Below are 12,656 nucleotides of genomic sequence, written 5' to 3'. Positions count from 1 at the left end.
TGTAATTTGTAATAATCTGTAATAATTTGACCCACTGTATTATCTCAGTCTCTAATATATATTTCCTAAAAGAACATAGTTTTATGTCTATTTAACATAATGCACTGAAATTCTGAGTGAAAGCTCTTTGGATATATCCAAAGAACATTCATAATTCCAGGATTAAATATTGATAATGATATTATTGATATAATGTACCTTTCCAGAATTATAAGCACTGAAAACCGTGAAGAAGACAGGCTGTATACTGAGGTGGAACAAGTCCACTCAGGAGGTTTATTAACATAATCGCAGATGACTGTCAAGAGGGCCACCTAATACCCTCTACCTCTGGACCTAACAGCTATACCAGATCTACAGAGTCCATTTGTATTTTGAACTCTAATCCCCCCCCTATAATCACTAAACCACAGAGATGGCCAGATAACATTTCCTGCATCAGAGTAAAGTATTCACAAAATTAAAATCAATTTGGTTCCTGTTGTTAACCAAGGGTGTGTTTCTTCAGTCCCACAGAGATGAGCCAAGCACGGAGCTCTCTTTGAAGCTAACAAAAGCTTAAGGTCAGATCATCTCCATGGGATACAAAGCAAACTAGGGAGAAGGGACAGCCAAATGGTATTTCAAGTGTTCTCTCAGAAAAGTACTTCTATAATACAGATCATTCATGCATTATTGGAGACAGCTTTGTTCTCTCTCTACAATGTGTTAAGTATTGTATGGTTTTAAAATAATAATGTTCTACCTTCCACTGACTAAAAATAGCCTGTTCCTTGAGAATTTTATTATATTTGTTCATACCACATGGAAAAGTGCTATAAATCTAAAATTAATTTTACTCACAATTCTCAAATTACAATACACTTCCTTATAAAGCCAAAATCTTCTAGTCTGGAAAAAAGAGCAAACCAAAGATAATATTAATATTATTATTAATAATGAGGGGCGTCTGGGTGGCTCAGTCGGTTGAGCATCCAACTTCGGCTCAGGTCATGATCTCATGGTTCATGAGTTCAAGCCCCGCGTCCGGCTCTGTGGTGAGAGCTTGGAGCCTGGAGGCTGCTTCGGATTCTGTTTCCCTCGCTCTCCACCCCTCCCCCACTCATGCTCTCTCTGTCTTTCAAAAATTAATAAACATTTCTAAAAAAAATTTTAAAAATAATGATAATAATATCAGTTTAATTTTCTCACCACAAATTGCACTTTCTGATTCCTTTTCTTTCCCTATTCTTGTACCCATATCACTCTTTGATCTTTTCCTCTCCTTATCACCTCATATTTATCTAACCAGGTCTCTGTTGTAGTCCTTTCACTTGATACCTCTCCAATCCATGCCCTCTTCACCTGTTAATTTTCAGATCACCAAAATTTCTTTCAATTCTTCTGTAATGCACAATCTCTCCTCTCTACATCTCCTATTACTTCACTCTATCCCCCTGAATTCACTACCAACCTTACTGTTAAAATTATATGCATATATATTCTAAGTAACCAAAAGAAAAATCTTATGTGCATTTAGTTTAACTGCTCTGCTCTAACTTAACTCTATTTTCCTCCCATATTTCCCCCCATATAGTATTTTGTTCATGATAGGATGAACAACTATTATATGTCTGCCTCCCACCTGTCCTTTTTTTTTAAAGAGAGATTACAAACAAGGTATTGGGGGGGGGGGGAGGGGAGAGAGAGAAAGACAGAGAGAGAGAGAGAGAGAGAGAGAGAGAGAGAGAGAGAGAATATCTCAAGCAGGCTCCACATCCAATGCAGAGCTTGATGGAAGGCTCCATTTCATGACCATGGGATCATGACCTAAGCTGAAATCAAGAGTTGGACACTCAGCTGACTGAGCCACCCAGGTGCCCCTCCTCTCATTATTAAAATAACCTCCCACAAATTTTGTTTCAGGTGTGGGCTCATGGTCTAAGGTGGCCCACTCACAACGTCTAACCTCTCTAGGTCACTGTGATAGGTCCAAGAGATGGACCTGTGACCCAAGCATGGGCAATGAAAATGATTCCCTAAGAATTTCTAAACCCTGTTTTCCTTTGAGGTCATAAATCTATGAAAGCATGAGTCAGAAATAGCCAATGACCATGGTTCTAAACTCATGGAGAAGTAAATGAAAAAAGAAAAAAAAGAAAGGAAAAAAAATGTTCACAAATGAACGAGGACTTCAACTACTTCAATTTCAACCTCAGTCTGGACATCTGAACTTCATCTTTCCCCTTTATCATCTAACTAGGACAAAAGACCCGGCAGGCAAAGCATCCCGTGATGGGAACTCAAACTACCTCCTCAAGCAATAATGACCCTGCATGATGGACCCCAAGACAATGATCAACAGGACCTTTACCACCCAACTACAATACCCACCAACTTTTCTCTAACATTTTCCTTATATAAACCTAGAAGTACTTTCAGCACTTTGGAGGCAGTCTTTGAGACATTAATTCACAGTCTTCCTGGTGTTGGCCTTATTAAAATAATCCCTTTATTGTTACACTGCCATTCATCTCTCTACTTTGGATTTTGTCAGTGACAAGTGGCCAAACCTGGTCTGGTGGGAAACCCCCTTGAGCCAGGTGCTCTTGTCCCCTTGGGCCCTGGCCAAAGGAAGAAAGCAGAGATGGGTATGAGAGAGGTAAAATCATCTGAGTCCTAGTACCAGGACTCTAAGGCCAGGTCCACCCGTATTTTCACATAGTTTTCAAATATGAAGTAATGAGTTCTATATTTAGTATTAAGTAGCTTAAGTTTTTGTCACTTGTAACATCTATAAAAGATTTTTAAAATCTATATATTTGAGTAGGGATCTTAACTCAGTAATAGGCCAGTAATAATTTTCAATTTGGACAAAAACCAAGTAAGTATTTACTAATTAAGTAATTAAATGCATAATGGGATGTTAAAATAGAAAATTCATCTGAGGCACCAAGAAACTCAAGAAATACATTCCAAACAATATGCTACATAAATTTCAGCACTCTTCAAAAAGGGACCTAAACTCCTACCACATCAAAGATTAAACAAAAAAGATGAAAAGTTGAATGGAAATGAGAGGAGTATTTCCTTGGGGAGGGTTATGCTGTGATTCTGATTCCCACCCTCCCCCAGGAAGGAGATGTGCTATGGCTATATCTTCTAAACTCAAACCAAATGATGATTTTATACATCCACTTACAATCAGTTCTTAAAACATAAGCCTGCAATCAGTAGAACAGAGCATACTTCTTCACTAGGTAAGTGGCTCGAAATTTGCTAAGTAGCAAATAGTTAATAGTAAAGGAAGTAAAAAAGAAAAGCCAAAGTCATTGCTGTGCTTTATCAGTCTTTTTCATTTGCTTAGCAAATTAAGCTTCATTGACATAATAATATTTTCAATTCAAACTGCATACCCAAAGGCAGATAATTTATTTTTCATTGTTTTAGAATAGGGCTAACATTTCCCTTTTTTATTTGGGGACCCTGCTAAATTTGGGGACCCTTTTATTTGGGGACCCTGCTAAAAGTCTGAATCTGGGATGACTCAGAACAGGAAAAAAGAGTTACTTTTGAAGAGGAGTAGAATATGCCAGCTAAAATATGCCGCTGTGGCATGAGGATTATTTTAGGCTTATTATCTTTCAGAAACAGCTGGCACAGGAGAAACTCAGAGTTACCCTTTTGTAAGAGGCATTTACATTTACGAGAGAATTCACCATTTGTCAGAGTGTCTTCCTGGCTGTACCACGAAGAGGAGGGATCACTAAATCTCTAGAAGCTCCTATCTGTAAGGCAACAACCTGAATTTACATAACATCCTGATCTTTGTTTACTATGCTTTTCCCAGTAACCTTCCATGACAGGCCTTCCCTTTCCTCCGACATCTTTGGTTTAGCTGAAGAAGGTATTTAAGGTGATGGCTTGGACCATTTTGGAGAATTACTCCGTTTTCCTGAGTATCTCCCATGTATATCAGAGGTATACCTGTTATTAAACTTATGTTTGTTTTTTCTCTTGTTATTAGCACCACGTTCTAACCAACTGAACTAACCAGCCAGCTGACTGTTTTTTCTCCTGTTAATCTGTCTTTTATTAGGAGGACTCTCAGTCAAGAAACTAGAAGAGTAGAAGAACAATTATTTTTCCACCCCCACACTTTCAAACAATAAAACAATGGATAATTCTGCATCCGTGGTCTCTTTCTTATTATAACTTCAAACTACTTTGGAAAAGTTTTTTGTTTTTTGTTTTTTTCCCATGGTGGTGGTGTAGTAGTACTTTTGTTTAAGTCTTATACATCTAAGTCCCATTCAGTGCTTTTGCCCATTAGTCAAAGGGCAAGTAATGTTTAAGCAGCTGCTCCTTCTGTGCTTTTGGAGCACTGGAAACTCTCACAAATTAAATGCTGTTTGCTCCTTGACTTCTTCCCTAACCTTTTTGGCATGGTAATTGTTTATGTAAGGAGAGTAATTCTACATGAACCGTTAGCTCCTTATTATTCTAATAGACACTCCCCCAAATACATAAAGTCCAGCTTTGTCTCTACGCTCTGTTAGATGTGGGATAGTGATTGGAAGGCAAATTGTGTTTATAAAGAGAAATGAATTGGTGGAATCTTATTTATGGCAAACCTAACAGAAGGAAGGAAAGAAAGAAAGAAAGAAAGAAAGAAAGAAAGAAAGAAAGAAAGAAAAGAAAGAAAAAAGGAGGAAAAGAAAGGAAGGGAGAGAAGAAGGAAGGAAGGAGAAAAAAGCCCAAGTTCCATCTGTCAATAAATTATCATTGTAGTAAGTATCATTACAATAATAAGTAATCTAAAATATCTTACAATAGCACTACAGTGTCTGGCACATAGCAAGCATTCTATATATGTTTATTAAATCAATAAAATGGAATAAATTAATGACTTGTAACTTTATGCCAATCAGGCAGTCTGAATGCTGAATTCCAGTTAACTTCATTTCTGAAGGTCAAAATACATTCCATCTTGGGATGTGGTGAATCCAACTTATTAATTACGTGGACTATATTAGTGTTCGCTGTGGTGTACTTTTGCTAATACAATAATTTCATGATCAGAAGAAGAAGTATATATGCACCCCCATGTTCACTGCAGCAGTATTTACAATAGCCAAGACATAGAAATAACCCAAGTGTATACCAATGGATGAATGGATAAAGAAATTATGATACACACACACACAGAGGAATACTATTCAGCCATAAAACAAATGAAAATGTGCCATTTTCAACAACAAATTGTCTTTTGTATGTGGTCATTGTTTTTTAAATATCACTTAAATGTAACCCTAGTTTGTTTTTTCTAAGCACATTCAACCAAATAATATGACATGAGTAATATGAGTTCTGATTATTTTTCTAGTTGTCAGTAGACTCAAAATCAGCCCTCATGATTCTAACCTTTATTGTTAAAAATCTTCGATAGACTTCCCCATAATAGCATCAGGAAGCACAACGTAAGACACACAAATGTGTTCACGACATCTTCAAGTCACAGTGGCTCAGATTCATTCTTTGGAATCTTTGATGGGAGCACAGAGGTGAAAGATGCAGGAGATTCAACAGTATCTCAACAAATATTGGAACATATCCTGCTTGACCTTTGATTTCTGAATAAATATTCCATATTTATTGTTTTGTGGGTTTTTTTTTTTTGGTTTGTTTCACATTTGCTTATTTTTTTCAGAATGGGGAAAGATCGAGCTGGTTGAGAATCCAATATATTTCTTTCCCACCTAAGCACGTTTCTTTTAAAGTTTCTACTTCAGCATTTCTCAGCTTTAATAACTACATAGTAGTTCATTACTTAAATGAAATACAATGTTTATTTTACAAACTAACATAAAGCACTGTGCTGTATCTATCTATTTACATGCAACCATAATTAATAAACATTATTTGGTCTTACCATAAGCCTATCAATCAGGTTGATAATAATCATTAAAAAACATTGGTACTTCATTTAGGTAAGAACATCAAGGTCTCCCCTTAACAAGATTTACCTCCTGGGGCATGGTGAATCAAACTTACTAATTATGTTGGCTCTATTAATTTCCACTGTGGTGCTGCAGACAGTGTTTCTAATATAAAAATTTTATATTTAGAAAATAATTATTTTAAAAGGATGTTCTAAATGACTATAAAAGCTGACTCTTGACTTCCATACGTAAAATAGCAAATTAAATAAATACATGATAGAGGCAAACAAAAGTCTGTGTGATTAAATATGTGCACTTATCACAGATAGCCCTATCAGGGCCTAAAAGATTAGGTTCCCATTCAAGCAATAGCTGCCCTCTTGGGGTAACAATACACCCTTTTATGGTCCTGACTTAAAGCATTTTTTTTAATGTTTATTTTTGACAGAGAGAGAGAAAGTACAAGGGAGGGAGGGGCAGAGAGAGAGGGAGACAGAATACCCAAAGCAGGCTCCTTGCTGAGAGCAGAGAGTTCCCCACAGGGCTCAAGCTCATGAACTGTGAGACCATGACCTGAACCAAAGTCAGATACTGAACCAACTGAGCAACCCAGGCACCCCTGACTTAAAGCATTTTTAATGAAAATGATGTCTACCACTTAGATATGTTTACAGTACTTAAAATACAGAGCCAGCATTTCTGGAATGTGAATTTGTAAGAAACACCTTTATCATTTGCAGAGCTTATACACAGCAGTAAATCCAATAAAGAATGAGATACTGATAACAGATAGTTTTAACATAATGAGAAGTGCAAGGTGAATCACTGTCAGCTCTTCTGTCTCCTGTTTAACACTGATATCAAAATACGCACTTGGAATCAAGGCATAAGTATAAATCCTGCCTCAGAAGGAGTATTTCCAAACATGCAAAGGTTATATTCATAAGCTGAGCTGCAAAAGACAATTTTCCTGCTGTGAGGCTCGACAGGACCAGCACAGTCAGCAGGATGTTAAAAATCCTTCTGCAGACATATGTTAGCAAAGCTACTGGATGGGTCCAAGGCTCATTATGTTTGCTGACAATCATTCTGAAAAAGCACAGACCAAACACTTCTAAGGCAGCCAGTGCAAATATGGATCTTTTTCATATTTCAAAATTTTTCATATTTCATATTTCATATTTCAAAAAGTCAGTATTTCAAAAAGGAAGAAAAAGGTGTCCTTTAAAAATCTCTTATTTGAAGAGTAATTATATACTATTAACTGAAGATGCCAATGTTCAGAATTTGTTTACTACTTGATCACTTCTATGAACCAAACTTTTTATACAGTAAATTTATACCAATGGGCCTAAAACAGCTGTTACCAGAAAACCAAGTATATGGCCAGGCTGGTAGGGCTGCCTCTGTACTCCTAGACACTTTAATTCCCTCTAAAGAACAAAGGAGAAATAAAACCAAAATCAACATGAGGAAAACTGTATAGTTCATTTATTCAATTTGCTCTGCAAGTGAAAATAAAAATGAGATGTAGGTAAAAAATATCTATAAAAATAAGGAAATAGAATTAGGCTGATGTGTCTGATGCTATTATAAGATTACATTTTATATTTCCAGGAGATAAAAAGATTCAAAAGTCATTCTTCTTTAGCAACTGAAAAATCAACAGTTTCCTTTGTTAACAAATCTATCCTCCTGCCCTTGCCTTAAGGGACCTACTAAATAAATGACTTATATTTTAAATGTGTAGTGGGGCACCTGGGTGGTTCAGTAGGTTAAGCGTCCAAGTTTGGTTCAGGTCATGATCTCATGGTCCGTGAGTTTGAGCCCCGAATCAGGTTCTGTGCTGACAGCTCAGAGCCTGGAGCCTGCTTCAGATTCTGTGTCTCCCTTTATGCCCCTCCCCTGCTCGCTCTCTCTCTCTCTCTCTCTCTCTCTCTTTCTCTCTCAAAAATAAAGATTCAAAGAAAAAATGAATGTGTATTAAATAGGTAATCTTCCTTTCACAAAAGGTCTTATATTAATGTATTAATCTATGTAATATCATTTATAAATTAATACAAATAAGAATTACTCTTATTAAAAATAATTTACAATGATCATCATAGCTAACATTTTTGCATGTGGTTACAGGTGTACTCACCTTAATGACATTTAATGTTTACAGCAATTCCACAAAATTCCTCTTACAAATGAAGGAAGGGGTTCATACAACCTTGAAAAGATTTAACTGAATGCCTACTGTATTCCAGGTATAGGGCCAGGGGTTGAAAGTGGTAAGTGAGCAAGCCATGGCTTCTTCCCAAATTATGTTAGTCAGGAATGACTGGTTAGAATTTGACACTCAAATAATCAAATAAGAAATCAAGAGAAGAAAGCAAACACTAAGCCATGATCTTTAATTGGCTCATTAAGTGACTGAGAACAACTAGTTCTCTTTTCTAACCTAAAATGCTTATACAGCTGGTCTTCATTATTTGCAGACACCATATTTATAAATTTACCTAGTAGCTAAATTTAAACTATCGCCCTCAAATCAGTGCTCACAGCACTTTTAAGGTCAGATACAAACTATGCACGGGGCACAGAAAAATTTAAGTTGCCTAACACACCTGTTTCAGCCGAAGTTGAACAAGGCGATTCTCTACCTTCTTTTTTTAATTCCCATACTGCACATGAGAGTCCTATTCATGATCTATTTAGTTTTTCTCATTTTTAGGCTTTTTATTGGTGATTTTGCTATTTAAAATGGCTTGCTGTTTAAAAGCATTGTGAAAGCACTGCCTGGTGTTCCTAAGTGCAAGAAGGCTATGATATGATATGTCTTGGGGGGGAAACATTTGTATTACATTTCATTCAGGAATGAGTTACAGTGCTGTTGGCCCTGAGTCCAATATTAATGAATAAACAATATACATTAAATAAATGATTACATAAAAACATACTTAAAACAGAGTTATGCATTAATCAGTTGACTGAAATGCTGTGACCAGAAGCTAATAGAAACCTAAGCCTGTATTTCCCCAGGATCCGGGGTTCAGCATTTACTTGGTATTTGTGATAACTTTATAGAACACAACTACCATGAATAATGAGAATCAGCTATATATGTTTTTGTTTTTTTAGTTAGGTTTTATTACATTTCTCCTATTTGAGTTAGTTTCAGAATAAAGCCTCTTAATCCATAAAAGAAGATGAAGCAAAGAAAAAAAATTCAAAGATTAAATAACAGTATCCATAGTACATTTACAGAATTAAATAGCATACCAAGTTCTCAAGTCTTCAGGGAAAAAAAGAAACTTCACAGCAAGTGCGTTTTTAATCTCCAAAGTATTATATCTATATTTGTTCCATAACTCCCTTTTAAATGAAGAATAGTGTTTTCTTAAAGACCAAGAAATTAAAGCAAAATAAATGATGCCTCCCTATTCCATCTATCTTTTTTTTCTTTTTGCCTGAATCCTAGGATTCTAATTCACACATTTTCCCCTAAATCACACTTCACCATGTCATTTGATGTTATGGAAGAGGTATTGATTAAAGGTTTTCAAAAGGACGGAATATAGCAAACAACTATTAAATACTCCTCAGTTTCACAATCAAGCTCATCTCAAGCTTTGTTGAATAATAAGCTTCTTTCTCTATATAAAGATGATGTTCTAGATCCTGTTGATTTAAAAAAACTTTTAATGTTCATCCCTGTGGACAAAGCCTGACATAAAGAGAATACAAAGATAAAACACACCACACATGCCATTTGTCAGGGAAACGCTGAGAGCCTTGACCAGTAGAGGTGCAGGGTCAGCAGGGAACCACTCACATCCTCCTAAATGACCTCCTCCAGTGACAATCAGCAATTTTCAAACAGCAGCCCAGGGGTCAGAGTAAAATCTGCAGAAATGGAACTGGGCCAAAATATATATATACTCAGAGGAACAGTAAGTCTGTACCCTTGACCTCATTAGCAGCAAATTGTAACCAATTGCTAATTACCTTATGGCTATATCACAAACTGTATATATGTGTATGTAAATTTTGTATGTAAATTCTACACGTTTTGAACCTAAAATTTGCAAGAATCTAACACAATGATTGGACTTAGAGGAGATACTAGATAAACTGTCACCCTCTAATGGAAAAATAAGGTTAAATCTTGAAGTAGTAACCAAGTTTCTGATGGAAAATATACGACACTGTATTAAATGTACTGACTTGGGCACCTTAATTTAGTTTGTTTTCTCCTGTATACTGAGGAGGAGGAGATAATTTGGTCAGAATCCAAGTTAAAAAAAGTGAGCTAATGGACACCAATAAAGAATGTTATTAAATCCCGTTAGTTCCATGTGTTGTAAACATAATCTAAACGGTTGATTATTGCAAATCAAAGACAGGCACTTATAATCTCCGTAGATGAAGTTTTAGGACTGATTCTAGGATCACAAATAGATGGCTCGTTCATCTTCTCCGAAGCACATTTCCATTACTTCAACACATGTGTTTAGTACCTTGCACAAGTACATACAAGAGAAAATGAAAGACAATTCAAGATGTAAATGTGCCAGTTGAGAATTATGGTTTGAAGAAAAAGATAAGATCATCAACATCTATTACTACACAGTGAGTGTCCATATGTGCCTGGCATAGAGCTAGCATCCAGGGAGAGGGATGAACAAGTCAGACTTTGGCACTGACATAAGAGAATTTACATTTCAATGATAGGAAAGAAAAAAGACCAACCAACCAACGAACAAACAAACAAACAAAAAAGAAGTCTTTGTGGTAAGTACCAACCAGGAGACAAACTGGGTGCTGTAATCCAGCATCGGGCATGCGTGGCTATCTCAGGGGACTTGGGAAAGTCCTTAGAGTCCTTTCCTTAGATGGAAATATCCAACCTAAAACCGGACTTATAAAACAGGGGGTGATGAACTCTATGAATGATCTTCAGTGTGAATTTTGTTGTTTATTCTAATTATGCTCCGTTATGAAAGTAAGAGAAAAAAACTGCCAGAAAGAAACATAACAGGGAAAACTGAAAGGTACCAACACAGGACCCGAAATGCTGCTCCTGCTCACTGCAAACGTTCTCCTTTCCTACCTCAAGCACCAGTGCAATGTTGCAATTTGTTCATAATTAGTGACTACAGGAGCAAGGCAAAATGGGGAGTTTTCAAGCCACTTCTGGAGGAAATAAACATTGCTAATAATAAGGCTATATTTATCAAGCAATGGCTTTGTTACATGTGGGTTACATAGAATATTGCAGTTCATGGTCACAACAACCATAGAAGACCCGGGTTACCATCCACATTTTACAGCTGAGTAAACAAAAGTAGAGGCAAAATAACTTGTCCAAAATTACCTGTGGGGGCGTCAGGCTTGCACTCCAGAGCACGGCTGGACCTTTGAGACTGATTTTCAACTACTATGTGTCAAAGGAAAATTAAGGAAAGAATTGAAATGATCATCTTCTCTGGCTCCCTGTAATTATCTGACTGTACTGAATTTTGTACTCAATTATTTAAGTGCAGCATAGAAATATACCTTGGCTTCTCTGGTAACACTACTTTTTAAAGGCCAGTGATATTTGTAGAGAAAATGGTGGGGGGGACACCTGAGTGGCTCAGTCTGCTAAGCGTCCAACATCGGCTCAGGTCATCATTTCACAGTTTGTGAGTCTGAGCCCCACATCAGGGCATCAGGCTCTCTCCAGGCAGCACAGAGCCTGCTTTGGATCCTCTGTCTCCTTCTCTCTCTATCCCTACCCAGCTCATGCTCTTCTCTTTCTCTCTCAAAAATAAACAAACATTAAAAAAAAAAAAATAGTGGGACCTCTTCAAAGTTCACTGAAATGCCCAAGTCACTTAATGGCAATAATTTGTTTATCAAATGACAACTGTCTTTTTTGTAATTCATCTCTTACCTTTTTATAGAATTCTGCCTTTCTTCAAAATGTGTGACTTGCAGGTGCCATTTTGACTTGCTCCGGCATCTAGCATAAAAGGTGAAGACCTCATAATGGAACCTTTATTCGAATTAATATTTCAGTGATGCTTGCAAAACAGCCTGTTACTTCCAGTAGGCAAATTTGCCTTCAATTTTTCTAAATGTTTATTTATTTTGAGGGAGAGAGGGGGAGAAAGAGACACAGTGGGGCAGAGAGAGAGAGAGAGAGAGAGAGAGAGAGAGAGAGAGAATCCCAAGCAGGCTCTGTGCTATGAGCGTGGAGCACGACTCAGGACTTGATCTCAGGAGCCATGAGATCATGACCTGAGCCGAAATCAAGAGTTGGAGGCTCAACTGACTGACCCACCCAGGCACCCCAGTCAATGTGCCTTTAAAATGCAAGTATATGCCAAATGGTTTACTTAGGATTTCTGTTTAAACCGAAAACATTCATGAGCATAAATTAAACTGTGATTGATAAAAAAAATCAGTCTTTCTTCTGCAATATTTTACATTTAATTTCATTATCCACGTTCAATGAAATTATAAATCAATCTACATACTCAGAAGTTTATAGGGTTTTTTTTCCCTGTTACCACAACTGCATATAACTATCCATAATCCAAATGAGTTTATCCACTGTTATGCCCACCTTAAAATGGGTATCTTAATCCAGTTCAAATTTATAGACAAATCAGAAAGGTCTGAGTAATGTCTTTGGGCCTACCAAAGTTAGAGAGACAAGCCATCCTTAAGACAAACATTATTTCTCTTCCTTTTTTAAAACAC

The 12,656-nt window shown here is 36.7% G+C and overlaps 1 protein-coding gene across 10 annotated transcripts in view; it reads right to left on the bottom strand.

Moving 5' to 3' along the window:
• Positions 1 to 12,656, bottom strand: part of CHL1 (cell adhesion molecule L1 like) — a 199,854-nt gene that overhangs the window by 99,025 nt on the left and 88,173 nt on the right. For 2 of the 10 annotated variants that reach the window (XM_060631579.3, XM_060631576.3), the window contains exon 3: positions 844 to 891. The exons of the other annotated variants lie outside the window; for them this stretch is intronic. The gene's annotated coding sequence lies outside the window, so the exon portion shown is untranslated. The remainder of the gene's footprint in view (positions 1 to 843; positions 892 to 12,656) is intronic. 10 annotated transcript variants of the gene reach the window in all.

Source organism: Panthera onca, chromosome A2 (genome assembly GCF_046562875.1).
Source record: "Panthera onca isolate mPanOnc1 chromosome A2, mPanOnc1 haplotype 2, whole genome shotgun sequence".
Lineage (NCBI taxonomy): Eukaryota > Metazoa > Chordata > Mammalia > Carnivora > Felidae > Panthera > Panthera onca.
This window is presented reverse-complemented; position numbering and strand designations above follow the sequence as displayed.